The 18,844-nt window shown below is 40.6% G+C and overlaps 1 protein-coding gene across 10 annotated transcripts in view; it reads left to right on the top strand.

Annotated features, from left to right (window-relative positions):
- The first annotated feature begins 39 nt into the window (after window positions 1-39).
- Window positions 40-18,844, top strand: part of myo9aa (myosin IXAa) — a 90,796-nt gene continuing 71,991 nt past the window's right edge. For 5 of the 10 annotated variants that reach the window (XM_058628746.1, XM_058628744.1, XM_058628748.1 and 2 more), the window contains exon 1: window positions 40-360. The gene's annotated coding sequence lies outside the window, so the exon portion shown is untranslated. The remainder of the gene's footprint in view (window positions 361-18,844) is intronic. The other 5 variants (XM_058628749.1, XM_058628750.1, XM_058628747.1 and 2 more) reach the window with 1 other exon arrangement.

Genomic DNA, 18,844 nt, shown 5'->3' with positions numbered 1-18,844 from the left:
ACTCAGGAGCAGCGTGAGCGCGCACGGCCACGCGCTGGAGAGTGGCAGGCAGCACTGATTAGAGGAGCGGAGAGGAGTTTTCACTGACCGCCAGCGAGGAGCTGCGTGGAAATGAAACACACAGAGACTCGCTTGGAATTTCACTAAAACACACGTTTCCAGCGCAGAGCTGAGTTTGTGTGGTTGTTTTTGTTGGGAGACGAAGAAGAGCGGAGGAGAGAGCTGATTAAGTGGGAATGCAGGGAATTAAATAGAGACTGAAATCATTTCGTGAGGCAACAAGCTGTGCAAACCATCCCGAGGAAGAGACGAGAAACTTCAGTCCCACTCACAGTTCAGCGTTCAGTGTCACTCCTGGAGGTAAGACTGCGTGATGTTCTATTCAGTCACTGCGGTGCCGTGCCTGCCTGCCTGCCTGTATGTGTGTGTGTGTGTGTGTGCGCGCGCTGCTTTTGTTACCTGTTAAGAAGCTTTTCTGATATGAACATTGACTTTTTCATGACCATTAGTCTTCATGGGGACCACAACCTGGTCGTGCGCGTGCATGCTGTTCACCCCGCGCAGGGTCCAGATCTGAGAGCAGCAGTAGTAGTAGTAGCAGCAGCAGCAGCAGCCACTGACTCCATGAATCACTTTTGCACTCCGCAACAAACCTGTTCCTTTTAATCTTGGCTCATTTGCTACTGTGTTTGCGGTTGTCATGCTTTTAAGGTGTGTATGAGCGAGTTAAATGACAAGTCAGAGTATATGTGAAAGTTTGCTGCTCAGTGTCATGTCACTCCACTGCATCTAAAGCCTCTGATACTGTTTTCATCCTTTTGGATTTGACACTGTGGAACCACATCCCTTAACTCATGTGTTTATATTGTTCCCATCACTATTATTTTTCGATAGATTAAGCAAATGGTTATTTTCTCAATAACTAACAAAGTAACAAATGGCAGAATTCAAGCCATAAAACATAGACTACCATAACATTTCATTTGTGAACCCTATATGGATGAGAAAGGTCCAGTAAAGATTGATGAATGTGTTTTGTTTCATCAGGAAATGATTTGATATTCTCTGGGAATTACAGAACATTAATGGCATACGTTTGTTTATGGACTTGATATTTGAATGTTTGGCTGCAGCAGAGAGGGATTTATGTTTGCATGTATTATTCAGTGGAGGTGGAACACTACTGTGCCTTTTAATGCAGTGAAAGCAGCATAGACAGGAAGGTCTAATGGGGTGAAGAAGCTGCTGAATCACAGGCGTGTGCTGTGCTCGTCTCAGTCAGCGGACACAGAGACCACTCCACACACATTCAACAACATTAGACATCCTGTTTTTTTTATTTTATGTGATTGTAATTCCTTTATTAGCTTTAGTCCAAATTGTGCTTCATCTGAGTGAGTTTATTGTGAATGTGCCTTGTTGTATTTGTTGATTATTTGTCTCTCCAGTATTTTTATTGGAGGAGTTGAGAGAGTTGAAAAAGTAAAGGCATATGAGGGGACCACAATGCTGAGGATCATCTTACTGCATTTGTGTGTTACTTACTGCATTAAATGTTACTTCCATTAGATTTAGGGCAGAATTTCTGTAATTGTAGGAGCTTAACAGGGTCCTATCATGGTATTGTGCTGATTTAAACATATAGTATGTAACATTAGTGCATTAGGTCCATAAAAATCTGAACTTGTATGTTTAGTTTTGATCATCCACTTTACCCATGTCCGCTTTTGTGAAAAGGACCATGGAGTTTTTATGGACTCTTGACTGAATTTGAACAGGCAACAACATGTGCAGTGTACACACACACTCGACTCTCCATTTATTACACACTGCTAGCTATATGATGTCCAATTACCTTCATGTCTAATGGTGTGTTTCCATCAACAGTTTGGATTCAGTACAGTATGTATTTCTTTTGTATTTCCATGAGGAATACTCCCTTGCGACCGCTGTCTATTCTCATACAGAGCTTGATGTCTTGTTGAGACAAACAGCCACAAGCCGAGCAGAAAAACATCGAGCGGCTGTTGTCCCCTGTGTTGTTGTCTGTTGCGTCGCGTTCGATGATGTTGTTCGTTGTTGTCGCACCGGGTACAACGTCTTACTGTTCTCAGTCAAAACGCAAGCCTGAGGAGGGCTTTACCGTTCCAAACCGTACCGTACCAAACCCAACTGTACCATGATGGAAGCACGGCTTATGCTAAACCACATCAAATGCACATCCACATTTATGGAAGGAAACATCCGGTACTACGAGTTAGCCAGTGTAATGTGTTTACTTGTTTTGTTGTGTGTATTTGTCATTAGTAGCTCACAACTACTCATTCTGCTACTGAAGCTCTCCCCGGACAACAATTCCCATGATTCCGTGCTTCTTCATGGCATCCCTGCTTCTGTTTTGATTGATAGACCTCTCGCAATAGAAATGACATCCTTGGTAAAAAATGTTTTGTAATTGTTTTGGATCGGTTTGTCCATTCGTAGCAGCTGTGGGGCTCCTCTGAGAGCTCCTGCTGCCCACAGATCAGCAGCACAGGTGATGTGAGTAAAGTGGGCCCGTCCAGCAGGAATGTGAGGTCTGAGAAGACACAGCTGCTGTAGCATGAGAGGCAGCCAAGGCTGAGACTCAAGCAACTGGTCCCCATCGACATCTGACACCCCACAGGCCCTGTGTATGCTGTTTGTTAGAGGGGAAAAAAGTCTGCCTGCAGTTCGTATCACATCAGTCTGTCTGTTTTGGGAGATATCACCGACACCACCTGAGAGACTCAAACTGTGGTTTAGATGGTCTGAAAGCTCAGATTTGAGTCTTTTCAGGGGTGATGTTAAACATCTGTGTGGAGATTATGTGGTTATATAAAGGTTTACTAGATTACAATTAGACAATCTGTCTTTGTTTTTCTTCTTCAGAGGAAAAACCTTTTACTGAAGATATTAAACAATGATGTGTATGCCATGAAATCACAACTCAAAGCAGCAACACTGTATGTAATGTAAGGTTTCTGACAGTGTTGGATTTGGTCAGTGTTTTCTCAAATAATCCCATCAAACACTTAAATCTGGAGTTTGGCCTCATCCTTTTGTTTGACTGACTTCATGTATATTTAGTTATCGTTAATGCTCAAACTTTGACTATTGTCTGTTAATCAGTCACCATGCAGTAAAGATGTTGACCTTAATGCATGACTTAGATTCTCCAAGACTGTACTACAGCTCTGCGTTTCATAACTGTATTTAAACAGTTTTTCTTAGTCCTGAGTTTGACTCAAGCAGAAGTGTCATGATGACGGCAAGAGCATAAATGACTGTGGTTTATGTTTGTTAAGTCAAAGTTATTTTGACAGTGGAACATTTATTTGGTACTGCTTTATTCTAAATAATCAGGACATCTTTAATTTAAAATTTTAAACTGTAGACATTTTCAGGTTACAGCTTTGTGCTGTTTTATCTGTCAAAAAAATAAAGTAAAAATTATTTAACAATACATTGCCAAATGCTTTGTAAACTACACTGAACAATGAAGAAAATACAGTGCGTTAATTTCGTTCTTTTTGTATTAGAAAAGCTGTTTAGCATGTTTTTCCCTGTTTTAAGTTCAGGGATGTAACTGCATGTGTAAACACTAATGCTTATTACCACTTCCTCATAATTGCAGCCTTTGGAAGAATGCTACAACAATTTCATTGTTCCTTTAAAACCTAAATGCAGTGTTAGAAGAGTGCAGCATCTCCTCAAACATGCTGTTTTGTTGTCTTGATGATTGAAGAAACAACCCTCTGTGCTGTAACTAGTTCTTTGTGCTCCTGTGAGCACTGTTCCTACGTCTTTACCATGATCTGAAAATGGGAATGACACCATCATCAACCCTGAGGTGTTTCCTGCTGTTCTGAATTGCAGGGGAGAGAACGCGAGTCACGTGCCTCAAGGTCACATGATCTCTACATCCTGAAAAGTGTTGTAGCCGCATGATGGGATTGTATGGCACAAATGATTGGCATGCACATGAAGTCAATAAAGAGGAACCTGCTTGTGTTGCGCTGAACAAAGCACCCCTTTCTTTAGTAGGCCATTATATGAGCGAGGCTTTGGCCTCAAAGGCTCCGCTACTCTGCGTTTTGCATTTCCTCTCATTAACTGACCATTGCTAACTGGAGTTAGATGGGAAGAGGAAAGTGCATTGTCAATTTTGTTTACGTGAAATGAGCTTAACTAAAAATGGCAAACCAAGTGAAAAACAATGCTGATCTGTTTGGAGACTCAGTTTGTACTAAATACAATTATGTCCTTCAAAGGTTTTGTTTTGGACAGAGAAGCAGAGACAGTAAGATTTGTTTCTTTTTTGCTGGTTGGTAATTTGTAGAATTGGTAAAAAGTCAAAGCTTGAAAGATGTTTTCCTGCTGTGAAGTTTGTATAAACTGTTAGTAAACAGTAATGGATTTCCATGCTTCAAAAACACTTTGTTAATCAAAACACTGCCATTTGATGTGTAAATGGATGCATGCATTTTAATTTGTATGTAGATGAAAGGAAATCAAGGGTCAATGGTGTTGTTGGTCTTGATGCACTTGATGCAGAGAAATGTTAACTCAGTATGGCAATACCAAAAAGTAAACGCATAAATAAAAGATCCAGTATTCAAGTCTGTACTTAAGTTGCAAATGAATCTGTGTGGGGTTCAATGACAGGCGTCTTTAGACGTCAGTGGCCACATTGCCAAAAGGTTTGGGCAGCACAGCACTGGGAACAAAAGTTGAGATTTGCTGAATTTTTCAGTGTCACACAGTAGTGACAATAGCGACTGGCCCCTTGCTGCTTTATGGTACAGACAGGACAGGGCCGATGGCTAATCCCCTGGCATGTGCTGTTGTGTAATGGTACACAATCCCATCCATCTGTAGAGCAGTTCTGCCATGAAACCAGAAGTCAGAAGTATGGTTTGTAGGAATGATATTTCCTCAAGTTTACTGCCAGTTGTAATATTGTAATATTAAAACCTTAAGTAAATGGGATGAGACTTTCTTTGATTCCTGGGACACAGAAGTCGAGGCAACAGTAAGAAAGAAAGTTTAGACTTGTGTATGTACATTGCAGGGCAGACTCTTATCTGTGAAAAGCCCTGGCAGTTTTCAGTAGTCTGCTCACTCTCCGAGTGAGACAAGAAGGGAGGAAGGGCACAGATAGTTGTGAGTAACTGACTAGAAGCAGACAGTGATAAGGTACAGTCTGAGACCGGCTGCTAGTTGTCAGTAAAAACGCTGCTTTTAGAGAAAATGTGCCCTGTTCTTCTCATTTGACACCACCTACAGTCATTCTTATCCATTTCCCAGAGGGAAAGATTCACTCCAGTGACACATTGGTCTGAAGTAGTTTTCTTGTATGAGCTCTGGACAATGTAAATTCTCTTCATAGACACACTCATGTAAAAACAAGAGCTTGAATGTTTCAGACACTTTGTCTGGTTTAGGTGAGTTGTGGCTCCTGAATTCCTGAAAAAAATGCCCATCGCATGTTCTCTATTTGGACATTTGGACATTTGGTTTCCTACAAACCTCAGGGCCATGTCCAGATAAGTGTGATGTGAATACTGTGGTTGTATGATTATGGTCAGACGCCCTGTATTGGATCAGAGGGTCATTGTCTTTATTAAGACCAAGGCCTCTACTGTATGCTCAACACTCCGTCCATCCATCCAAGTTATTATTTGAAGGAGACAATTGGACATTTTTGCAACCAGTAGGACAACTGGAGTGGAATTTTGCCTTTTTCTTCGCCCCAGTCCTTGCTTTGGTGGTGAGGGGAGGTTTGGACTGCTCCGACCATCTCAGCTGAGAGAGGGAAGTATTGATCCGAAAGAGTGAACTTGGTGTGGATAGTTGATCTTGTTACTGAACTACAAGCAAGTGTTTCCATGTTTAAAATGTCCTGGATGTTTCAGATCATTGATGGTTGTATGCATGGGCACCCAGATGAGAGGAACACATGGGTTACTGGTGTTAAGTCGAGATCTACCTGCCTGTGGAGGATTTAGCAGTCCTGTTGTGGGGAGATTTCTCACATTGCTGACAATAGAGAATCTGACAGACAGTTCAACGTGGTTGTGACACAAGGGCACAAAGCACCGCACTGCATTGAGCTCTATTATGAAACTGCAGTGGGACAAGTTAAACGATGGGCTGCCACAGTATGATTAATAAAAAGACCCATAGATTGATGAGAATTGCTGCTATTGCAATCCTTGAATATCTGTCCTGTTATGCTTTTAGTCATTTTTGCTTGTCTTTTCATGACTACAAACTATTGTCTGTCCTATTTTTCTTTTGCCACTTTTGTCACTCTTTGCACAAATGTTAGAACTCCAGCCTAATAAAACAAGACCAGGGTTGACAAAAGGCATTCTGGGAAATGAAGTACTTCACATACTAAAGTATAAGTAGGCGAAGATCATTGAGGAAACATGGATTCTGGCCAAAATGCTGCCCTCATCTCCTTCAAGCCTGCAACCAAAATCGCACTGTCATGACTCGGCAGCTCTCGCTGTCTGTGTTTCTGTCGACTGTGGCTCTGCCTGCACCACCAGGCTCAGATTTCAAAAAGCCTGTGGTCTGCACAGCAGTTGTCCCCCATCCTCAGAAGAGACAGCAAGAGAGCCTCTGTAACACTGCCCCTGTAATTACAGGTTATGGTTTTTCCTAATACAGATGTTCTTAAAATTATGCTTTAACTTTCAGAACCCGAGTTGGAGTTTATGACCTGTCATTACTATCAGCTGGCGGAGGCTCTTTCTGTTGTATGAGTTGGATCACTTATTCTCTCATTTTAAAAAAATGTGTTTTATTCATAATTAAAATGAATTTTTAATGTATTTAATTTGCAACATCTTGCTTGCATAGTCTTCTGGGATTTGACTGCAGCCTGCAATGCAGGATGTCAGTCTGACATTATGTGCTGCAGTTGTTTAAAATAATTCTTTTAATTCTTTTGCTTTGTCAAAAAAAAGATATATAACAATCTTTTGCTTTGTTTACTGTTGCCCACTCGTGTTCCATAATTCATAATGATATCTTTGAAGAGAGCCCTCAGTGTAGGTGTTGGATGCCCCCAAGGAAGAAATCTTCCCTCTGCTGTTTCACAAAAGAAATCTTTTGACAGCCAATTTAAACAAATGTACTCCAGTTAATTGTCTATGAAGATAATGAGTCTATGTGGGTTGGGTTAGGGTTAAAAGGCAACTCTGTGTTTCTCTCTGAACTATGAATTTTGTTGATTTGAGTACCGCTTTTGTATTTTAGTTTAAATTATATTGAGCTCATCTGAAGAAAAAAAAGTACAAATGAACCAGTAACACATTGGAAAATGCTTTAACAACGATAAGACAAGTCCATTTGGCATTTTCAACCTCTTCTACTGTGTATGTGTTTGCAGATAAGCTCACGTTCCCTGTAAACGTACTGGGCCTATTTGTCTTAAGTCTTGGTGTGTCGCTTTTCACTGGTTGAATGCTTCTGGAGGAAACATGCCCATACTCTGGCTGCTCCTTAATGTGCTCTTTCCCCAGGCCACGAGTGGCTGAATGGTTCTGTTTGACCCAACAGACTCTCTTTCTGAGGGGGAAATGGAGTGTGCATAATCCAGGTCAATGATACCTCCTAGTCCCTTGCCCTCTCCTCTCCTCTCCTCTCCTCTCCTCTGTTTCTTTATTTTCTGCCTTTGTTGTGTGTTGCTTGTTGTTGTGTGATAACGCTGACCTCATCAATTGAACATTCTGACAGCTTAAGCAAACGGTTGCTAAACCTGGAGGTTTGACAGTGATGTTGACATTTGAGGGCATAACAGATCCTGTAGTGTACGTGTAAATAACCAAAATGAATACTAAACATGCTTCACACAGTAGTTCATATTCATGTTAGTCAGCATTTGTTGCCTTGCTTTTTATGTGACAGGCAGTTTTTTAGCTGCATTGAAATTTTTACACATTTAAAATTAAGGTAAAAAAGCTACTGTTTTAATGTTTCTAACCCTCACAGTGAAACATGCTCATGTATTTAAAGGTCCAGTGTGTAAAATTCAAGTGAAATAATTTTGTACAGTCACCTGATTGTATGAGTTTTTCGTTTTTAATTTGTTTTGTTGCTCAGTGAAGGCTTATAGATTCCAGCACATTTGCAAAGGAAGGGTGAGGTGAGTGATATTCAACTGCATGCAACATGCAACTTCACCTGTAAATGTCAAATTTTACACACTGCCTTAAACATTTTGTTATATTTTCGAAAAGAAAAGTGAACATATGATTTCCTAGAAAATGTTCGACCTTAACACTTTTTTTTTTTTTTTTTGCCTTTTAACTGCGGCTGTTGATAATGTGCCCTCCATTTGTGGGATGGTGTATTTTTCCTTTTCTTCTTGCCAAAAGCAGACTGTGCTGCGTCATATTGATATTTCCAGTGTGCAAATAGAGTCTGAAAGGGGAAAAAGAAATTCCACTCTCTAAAACAATAAAAAGTGACTTGTTTCAGACTCAGACTCGTACACTGCTGCTCTGTATAGCACACAATAAAATGAATCTCCTTACAGTAGCTGAATGAGATTACCATTCAGGTAATTATGCACTGTGGAGTAAAGAGGAACACAGCAGGGAAACTGCTCTCATGATGCCTCATTAAATGCACAAAGTCATTTTGTGGAATACAGTGGAAAATGTGAACTGTTCTTGAATGCAACTCAGATTTAATTGGAAAACACTTTATTTAATTATTAAATGTCATCATGTAATAGGTCATTATGACCTTTCATTAGATTAACAAGCCGTGGGGACAAAGAGAAGTAGCGTAGTTCAGAATACAATTTGTTGTGAACAGGGAGCAGTTGGGACACAAAGATGGAGACGGTTATCAGGTTTTTTGTGGATAATTTCAGCAGCTAGATAATGTTTTACTGTGTTTGTTTGTCGTTCTTTTTAGGGGCAGTTCTCTCCACCTTATCGGGAACTAGAGTTGCGTGTTTTAACAGCCGTAAAAACAAAGTGTTCTGCACATTGTGGAGTCTGCGCCATAGTCACACCAGTCTCCACGGTGTGACCGTCTGTGATTGTCTAAAATGTCACATGACTGGTTGTGTTGCATTGCGGAGAACCTTCTCTGCACTACATTGTGTAAAATAAGTAGTTTTCACACATCTCAGCATCATGATGTTTGGGTTTTTGGGTTCACATTTACATGACTAGATGTAAGTGTGTTACAGTATTGTTGTGTTGAACTCCCCATGTTGCACTTCCTGTCTCACCCAAAGCTGCTGCCGTTGTCCTGGGAGTGGACACAGGAAGTGGAATTCTCAACGGCAACAACACAGAAGTTGTGCTATTCACGCCCGATATGTTATTTGCTGTTCTTTAATTTGTTGCCTTTTTGATATTGAGTCCACCCACTGGCCTGTAAAGGGAGTTTCAGTTTAATGGTGAAGAGTGTGTTTGATATTGTCGCCATTAACTCAAATGGAGAAACCACACACTACCCTAAGAGAAAAATCTTACGCGCAAAGTAAACTAAAAGTCGCCATGACAACTGCTCATCATCACCACTGATATTAATGTGCTACCAGAAATGTAAAACTGTGTGTGTGTGTGTGTGTGTGTGTGTGTGTGTTCCCATTTCTCCCAGCCTCATTCTCTCTTTTTTTTTTTTACGAGGGTCTGTTAAAATAAATCCACCCGTCATTTATGAGCCTCTGACTTAACCTTGTACTTGGAAGTTGTGGGTTTTTTGTCTTAACATGAAGTGACACTGATGCTTTGACTTAACACCTTATTTTTGCTACAGTATTATATTATTCTCTGGGGGTCTTTTAAAGTTAAAGCACAAGCCACTGGTGTAGAAAGTGTAGAGACTGTAGCTACAATGACACACAGTAGCATGCGTTGCTCTTTTCTTTGTTTTTACAGCGTTGTCCTTGGAACTTTTGCTGTACTCCTTCTTAATTTCCTTCCTCTGCCGTCTCCCTCCACTCTCTCCAGCCCACTCCAGGCAACGACAACAATAGTGGGTCTTGCACAGTGAGGCTGGGCTCTTAATTTAGCTAACACACACATGGCATTTCCTCCAGTGTCAGTTGTGTCACCTGTTGGTGTTCTGTCGGTGGAATGTGGAGCGAGTTAGCAAAGGCCGAGCGCCTCATGCAGAGTGATCAGCCACAGTTATCCTCTGCTGTGTGCACAGTCAGGCCTGAGGGGCCTTTAGTCATTTTTAATTACTGTGTGGACAGTGATTACAGTGTGGTCTTGTTCCAGTTTGGCTCTGGCCTCACCACCTCTGATGTCTTGGTAACAGTTCTTTAACCGCATTAGCCTTGGTGTGTATAGTTTAATAATGGATTGACTCATTTCTCAGTTCACTGTGGTGAGTTGCTGTTTGTTTGCACAGGAGCTTTACATGTCATTCCTTACATTTTTAAGCCTGTATATCCACGTTTTGTTCTGTGTTTGACTTGAATGCATGGGACTAGGCCACTTTTATAAACCAAAACTGTACAGTTTCAGAAATCTGAGTGCATTTTCCTACATTTGGAGGCAACCACTGATTTAATTAGAAGACTCTGTGTCAGCAGATCCTCATGTACAGCAACCACATGCTGCTTGAAACAGTAGGAAAACAACATTCGACAATTTAAAACTCAGGAATAGTGACGAATTAGCCTCTGGGGCAAATATTTTAGTGCTTCCTGTGTAGACAGCAAATGTCCAGGCCAGTATTCCAATTTCCATTCACCATATACACTTTATTGTCTGTCTAGAAGAAGACTTACTGTCCCAAAATGTTTTCCCTTTGACTACAGATTCTGCGTATTATATTAAGTGCCTCTATTTTTTTAATCAAACACTTGAATAGTTATATATCTATAGGCTTTTAGCCTTACTCTTACTTTCCAATTGGTGATCATTAGAGTAGTGTCAAAGTTTGCATGTGTGCCTCATCCTTATTGTGTAAGTATTAACTTACAGAGATACGGAGCTCCTCCTCCTTTTAATTTAGGATATGAGCTGAAAAATAAAATGGACAGCTGTAATTTGTTGATCTCTGTCGGCACAAACCTTTGTTTCGTCCATGGAATGAACCAGCTGATGGACAAACTGTCAAACTTTATCAACAATGAATACAAGTACAGTGACGTCTCTCCACGCTGGAGCCACGTTATCTCTGCCCATTTACTCTAATTTCCGACACCTTCCTTTCTTCTGCTCTCACTCTCACTTTCCCACAGCTCAGATTTCAGGAAACCAGCATCCACTCCTCTCAGTGACTCTCTCTCTCTCTCTCTCTCTCTGTTCGTTTCCGTTTGTGTATCTCTTTCATTTTCCCAGTTTGGTCGCTCTGTCTGTCTCTTCCCTGTCTGTTCGCTCTCTCTTTCTCTTTTCTCACTATTGCTGCCTCTCTAATGGTCACAGCTCAGGTTCCACACCCCAGCCACCACTTCCTAGTCATTAGTAGTCACAGAGACCGTCAGCGAGACTTGAGAGCCGTGTGAGCGCGTTCACTACATGCTTTAGAGATAGAAAAGAGGAGTATGCTTCACTGTGTAAACCACATTAATGTCAGGGCATGAGTAAAAAGGAGTCCTCCTACTGGCCTTTAATTGACAAGTTAATTCAGGAGGAAAGCTGTTTATCTTCACTCCCTCAAGTTCGCCCAGACTTCTTCTTCTTCAAAGTCATCACAGTGGCTAATATAGCTGAACTAAGCCATGAAGGATTTATTGATAATTATTGATTTATTTTGTTTGTTTTTTACAGGGTTATTAAAAAGCTACTTTTACATAGTTTACATGAAATTTTGTTTAGGGATGGATCAGAGAACCCAGTATATTTTGGATAAACAGGCAGATGCAGGATTCTCTTATTCAGTGTCTTTGACATGGCAATATAGAGCACTATGTTGAGCCTTTTTGTTATTAATTGTGTTTGATTAGTCTGAGGAGTGTGTTAGTGTGTTGCATTCATCCTGCTATGCTCTCTGTTAGGGGGGGTTAAAAGTAATTGTGTCTAAGAAGCATTGTGACCCGGACATGGATGATTCTGCATCCATGCAGTGACGGCACATAATTAATTATTTCATATGTAAGATTGCTTGTTGATTTTCCAGTTGCTAGAAGCTGCAGCTCAACTGCACAGGTATAAGTTTTGTTTTACATTTTATGAATTGGCAGATGTAATGCACCCTGTTAAATCATGGATCAAATTGTTGTTGTATACAGTTAATCTAGCATTTCTCAACATAAAGCCAGGTCAGTCAAGTTTGAAGTCTCCAGTCTAAAGCTCTTCACTTTAGACTTTTTCAAATAATACTCTTCCCAACACATGCTTTGGTTTGAATCCTCATAACTTGCAGTTCTACTTTCATATGTAAATATCAGATAAATAAAAAATATATAATAAAACCAAATGAGAAACCAAATGCAACTCCACTTTAAATGTCACCAGAGGATGTAGACGTTCTTCCAGCCTGGTGCTGTTGCCCCCACACTAAAGAAAATCAATTTGTTGGAGCGTTAAGGACAGTCTACACATTAGAGCTTTGAGGAAGCATTAGCATGTATTAACTGTAATTTAAACTCAACCACAAAACCCAACATTTTGAAGACGATGAGTCAGATGTTGGCATCCAGTGCTCCTTGTTTTCCATTTACCCAAATGGGAGTCAAGCACTGGTAATTTACCAGTGAGTTAAATACAGGGAGAAGTTACAAAGAGGCAGCTGTGCCGTATCCTCATGTTACAGTCAATTTACCACATGGCGGAGGAAAAAAGGTAACCTCTGTCAACCATTCACTACTGGGCACTCCTTTTGAGAGCACTTTGACATGCTTTGTACACTTCTCTCAAGGGAATGTAATAGTTAAATGTAACTGTGCAGGTAATGCTCAGTGGTGCATTTATCCCACTACAAAAGGGGCAGCATTTTCGTATACCCACTTAAAAATGTGCATCGATATGTATCAACTCACAGAAATTGCACTCATGTAAGTTGTTTTTGCAAATTAAAATTGGAGATGACAGTTGTTTAAAAACACTAAGTAAATATAATAAAATTCACCATGTGTGTAATATTTTTGTAGGTTATTGTGCTACTGGTCTGGCAACCCAGCTGCTTTGAGGCTTTTTGGTGGCTGGGGAAAAGTGGTCTGGACTCGAAATGCCTGACCGTTGCACTTTACTGTCCCTTCACGCTAATGCATCAGTTATAAACATAGAAGCAAGGGGAAATGAAAAGGAAGCGAGTGACACTTTTTGAGTGTTTTCAACAGCCTGTTCCCAAATCTACAGACATTTTAGAGAAAAATGTTTGTGCAGAAAATATCACATGTGGAGCATGACAGGACATGACAGGAGCCTGATCCTAAAAATACTCCCACTGGTAAGCGTATATGTGAGGGATATACTTTTGCCACAGTAGGGATGTTATACTCAATGTCTGCATTTGTTACTATTGTGATGTCCATTCCATACACAAGCTTATTTTATCTGTGCTCAGTGTGTGTGTGTGTGTGTGTGTGTGTGTGTGTATGAGTGTGTGCAGTTATTTTCATTAATGATTCTTTTAGTGATGATGAATCAAGAAAAATATCGAAGATGATGAAAATGTCCATCACACCTTTCAGTCAAATGTGGCATCATCAAGTAGCCCTGTCCAAACTAACAACTAACAAATGACAACGTGTAGTTGTATGGGGTATGGGTGAGGGAGCACACAGTGGTACAGTGGCGAGCATTGTTGGTTTGACCGTGGGCCTTTCTGTGTGGAGTTTGCATGTTCTCCCCATGTGCTTGGATGAACACTTTCTGAGTTTTTTGTGCCTTGTCGGTTTGTGTTTTCTGAATTTGTCACGGCCACTGTAACAATCTGCCATGTTGTCTGTGAACCAGTAATGGTCTGTTTTGGTCAGTATTAGGTTTGTTGCAGGTTAGTTTTATAAAGTGTTATTTATGGAGGTGGCGTTTAGACTAAATGAGCTGGAGAATTATAACTCTCTCTCAGTGAGCTACAGAGTTGCCTTTAGTCTGACTCTGGAAATTTCCGGGAGGAAACCATGAAGGCAGCGTTGTGTTTTACATTGATACATTTGGTGAGCTGTAATTATGTGAGCTTGATGTCTTAGTGCTCGTACAGCACGTCTTCTACTGCGACATCAATCATTTGACCCCTTCTGTCCTCTCATACTACATGCACAGGGTGATACTTCTGCAATCTGAGGTACAAATGTGGATTAATCTGTCATGAAATGGGTCATGAAAACCCTCTTATGACCATCATCATAATGAGGCTGCCTGGATTTGTATTGATTTTATGGCTGTAGTATTGTCAAAAAATGTTCAATGAATGAGTGCTTCTGCCAGTTTCTGCTCCTTTTTCCAAGATAACTTTCATTTTCGATATCTGGCAGTTTAGGAATACGATACTGAGAAGCTGACGTCTCAAACGTGTGACGCTGGGGGATCTTGTCTTTGGTTGGACGGTTGTTCTGTGGTCCTGAGGGCTACCGTAATGACAAGTATATGGGTGCAAAGCTCTATTTCTCTGCTTTCCGTTATCCATCTGTCCATCTTCTACCGCTTTATTGTCCACATGAGGGTCTTGCGGAGTGCTGTACCAATCTCAGCTGACATAGGGGGCGAAAGGCGGGGTACACCTTGGACGGATCGCCAGTCCACAGTTTTTGAATTTTCTAGATATCACAAACGGTCTAGGAGTTATGGTGATAAGAAGTACGCATGTCAAATGGTCACAGAAGGGTTAAGATAGTCACTGTGCTCCATTGAATTTATGGGTTAAGTTTCTTTATCCTGTTCGGCTCCTTGATCTTAATCACACAATGCCTTGATATAGAATTTAGAAGTAGATTTAAATTTTGCTGTTTCCTCTGATAAACTGAATGTTTTTCACTGAAAATGCTTCAGCCATTGTTTTATTTTCTGTCTAACACTTATCAGTGCACGTACATCGGCAAGTTCAAAGTTTTCTTTTTAGTAGCTTATGCCCATCCCCTTTTTCATAACATTTGGTTTTATGATAGGGTCTGTAGTTTCCTCTGCCTGTAACTGTAGCTGTTTTTGAAGGTAGTGTGGCCTTTGTAGCCCTATTAAAAGCTTGGCGAAGGGTGTCTCTCTGAGCCTCATCTGTGGTGTATTTGCTGCCTTCATTAGTACCATCTTGTACACATAACACCAGTAAACCCAGCACATTTTATCATATGCACACCCTCTTTTTCCTGAGTATTACAAGGAATTTTCAACATTTTCAGAACAAGTAAAAATATGCCGGGGCCACACTGGGTGCATGGCCAGTTCATTGGCTTTGCGGATATCTTGCTTTTCATTTCAGCACACATGTTAACAAATCAGAGCAGCCACACTGCCCATGTGAGCTGTCAGACCTGCATGGTTCACTTTCTGCACCAAAGTCCACATAGAGAATCAACAGTTTTACATCACAGCACATGCTAGTTGTTGATCCACTGCTGCCTACATCTGTGAATTCAGATATTTTGTGACTTTGAAACCTTTGTTCAGAATTATTTGATTGGTAGAAATTTATCAAACAAGGCAGCAGAACATCAGCAGCTCCTGTTTCTCTATGGACTTTGGTGTGAGGGAGTGACCATTTTACAAAGTGACACAAACTAGATTTCAGCCAGAACACTTTGCCCAACAGTGACATTGAGCAGTGAACATTCTTAAAACAAAATTGTGTGAAGAGTGCCTGTGACACGGTGAAGTCATTGTTGGCTTTATGTCAGTCAAAAGGAAATTCAGTCATTGTTTGTATCTGCTTTTGCAAGACCTTGTGACTACCATTTTATTTCCTAAGAATAAAATCATTTTCTTGTTTGCGTAGACTTACATTAAACACTCAACTGTACAGAAACAGTTTTGGGGAAGTTATTTGTGAATTGCACCGACAGTTCCCGAAAATGGGTTAATTTAACAGAAAAACACATGACTTCTGCATGAGTGTTTATATTTATCAACCTTTTAGCCTTGACCCTAAACCCGGTGAGGCCACGGTGTGAGCTACAGCTGTCAGTGACACTTGATTGCAAGTTTTTGGCAAAGCTTAAACCAAAGGTATGACTGTGAGAAGCTAGAATTGTGTAGTCTTGCGACATGTCGCTAATAAACAAAGCAGCTAAATCTGATTGCATGGGGTCGCCAGGTGAACAAATGAACTCACAAAATTGTCCAGACTACATGTGAGAGTTCACAGTATGGTGCCAACTTGCATGCCTTATTTTAAATTCCCAGTGGCTGGTTGGGTACAATAAAGAGCCATCTCAACATTATTGGCCCAGACTACATGCGCTTAGCCCCGATAACACTAACACATACAAACACACACACACACACACACACTCCCAGCCTTTCCGGAAGTTGACGTCACAGTGTAGAAAGCTTACCAAACTTGATTCTTCACTTCTGTGCAACAATAGCAGCTATTGACAAAGTCTGACTCACATGGTTGGACCTCTCCTTGGTATCCTGTCCGAGTAACAAGCGCGTCGCTGTCAGTGTTCTGATTACAGAGAGAATGCAAACTGTGTGAAAACAGTTTCTTCTTATTGTTCAGTAGTCGTAATGACATCTGTAGTGTGGACATCTTTCCCGAGTCACAGTAAGCCACAAAAACAATAAATATACATTTGTGCTGTTCTGTAAAAACGGTCAAATTAAGGAAAATCTGTTTACCTGTGAAAAGCATCTTGTTATATTAAATCCACTGACATTTAGAGTGGGATATTTTCTGTGTATTGGTTTTTGTATTGTATTCCACTTGTGCTGTTTTCTCAGATTAAGTAAGTCTTAAAGATCTCAAAGCAGATCACTTACATATCCAGATCTCTTTGCCGTTTGTCCCGATCCAAGTTATGTCTCATAATATCTTGGGAAAAGTCTCCTAAGACAGATTCCAGGTTAGATGACCTGACTGTTACTCTTAATTGCTGAGCATTCAGGTGATGAAACCAGATCTGTCTCTGGTTCAGTCATTTCAGGAGAACAGAGACGAGAAGAAGCCACCTCTGGTTTTGCTTCTTGTTTTTTTTTGTTTTTTTAAGTTCCAATGCCAAAACGGGTGACATGTTATCACTGCTTGAACATTTTCCCTGTTGCTGTCCACTCCTTTTTAGAAGCAGAATTGCTGTTTGCTACTTTGAAAAGTTCATTGGTACACAATGTGAGTGATGCTGTTGGTGAAGGGCATTTGTGTGTGCGTGAGTGTGTGTGTGCAGGCATTTTTTTCATATTATGCTGGCATGAAACACGTAGACAGGAATCAGCGGTGAATGTTATCTAAAATAAGTAACACTCTGAATAGAGCCCCCCTTTCTCATTCTTAGTCCATGTGCTATAACCGTATACAGTACCAGTCACACATGTTTGTGTCCAAAATCCTGCCTTTATAGATAAAGTAAGAGGGAGCATAAGTTAAATGAAAACAGCACAAGTTCTTAAGGGAATTTGATACATCTCTCTCTTCTCTCTGCAGCCTTCAGCCTTCTGTGTGCTGAAATCTAAAGCCGGATTTACTCACTGTACAATTTTGTCAATTGTTGCACAACAAAACTTAATGAATCACACCAAAAATTCCTTTGCTACCACACACTTTCAGCTGGCTCTTTCATTTGCTATTGTACGTTCACCATCTACATGGAGACGGTGACAACCAATCACATTGTGTGACAAAATAGGTGGACTACTTTGTCACCTTCATCCATTCAAAGCTGTGGTAAATGCGTCCGTCTGTAAATCTAATGAAACTGAAATGCAAATGGAGATAGTTGCCTTTGGTAAATGCACTATGATTGTTAAGATCTGCTATGCTATTTCTGTTGACTGACCCTGTGCTGCCCAGCTCTGCCTCGGCCATAAATACCCCCTCCCTGTCCTTTAAGCAGCAAGCTGGCCATCTGCTCCAGGCACCAGGCCCCAACTCTCTCTCTCTTTCACATATCTATTCTTTTCTCATTGGCTTTCATTCATTTGGACAGCTGAAAGAAAGTGTTAACCATAACCACAATTCAAATCTTAGCCTTAAACTTAACCAGTTCCTCAGAAATGAGGAAGAACCTCATTCAGCGGGACCAGGACCAGGATTTGGTCCCCCTGTAACCTAACACTGACATAAACCCTTAACAGTCCTTTTAATGCGTGACACAATGTGAGGACCATCCAAAATGTCATTTCATTAAATGTCCTTGCTTATATTTGATTAACTAATAATCGGTTGATTAATAGAAAATGAATTGTCATTTTCATTGACACTATTTAAGCAACATGTCAAACATTTCTTGGTTCCAGTTACTGCAAACAATAAATACATATAAACAGTGAAGGAGACAATGTTCCTTTCTTAGCACTAAAACTGCCACCTCCATCGTCTGTGTTGAATATTGGTTATCACTAATGTAAGAGGTGAAAATATCCTGTCGGATAATTCTACATTATTAACTAACCTTATTTGTGGTATTCTCAAGTGTGTGTGTGGAAATATCTCTTAACTTCTACATTGTGAAGTCAATATTAAGTTCCTTAATACAGTGGTGTACAGAGATTATAGTGCTGCAGAAGAGTCCAGCTCCTTTGTGTCAGCTGCTCAGTTAAAAAAAACAAAAACACGTCTCACTGTTCCTCTCTTTGCATCTGTATCTGTGACCTCTACTCACCCTGTGATGAGACCATGCTGTGTCTTAAAGAAAGAGAACTTGTGAATAGCTTTACTGTGTATTCAGTCAAGAGGACTGCAGCTGCTGCTGTGCAAGAGTTTGTGTGTCTTTGCATGTGTGTGTGTGTGTGAGCTTGGGGGT

This window comes from Solea solea, chromosome 5 (genome assembly GCF_958295425.1).
Source record: "Solea solea chromosome 5, fSolSol10.1, whole genome shotgun sequence".
NCBI lineage: Eukaryota > Metazoa > Chordata > Actinopteri > Pleuronectiformes > Soleidae > Solea > Solea solea.
The sequence above is the reverse complement of the archived record's forward strand: the minus strand, read 5'-3'. Positions and strand labels throughout refer to the sequence as shown.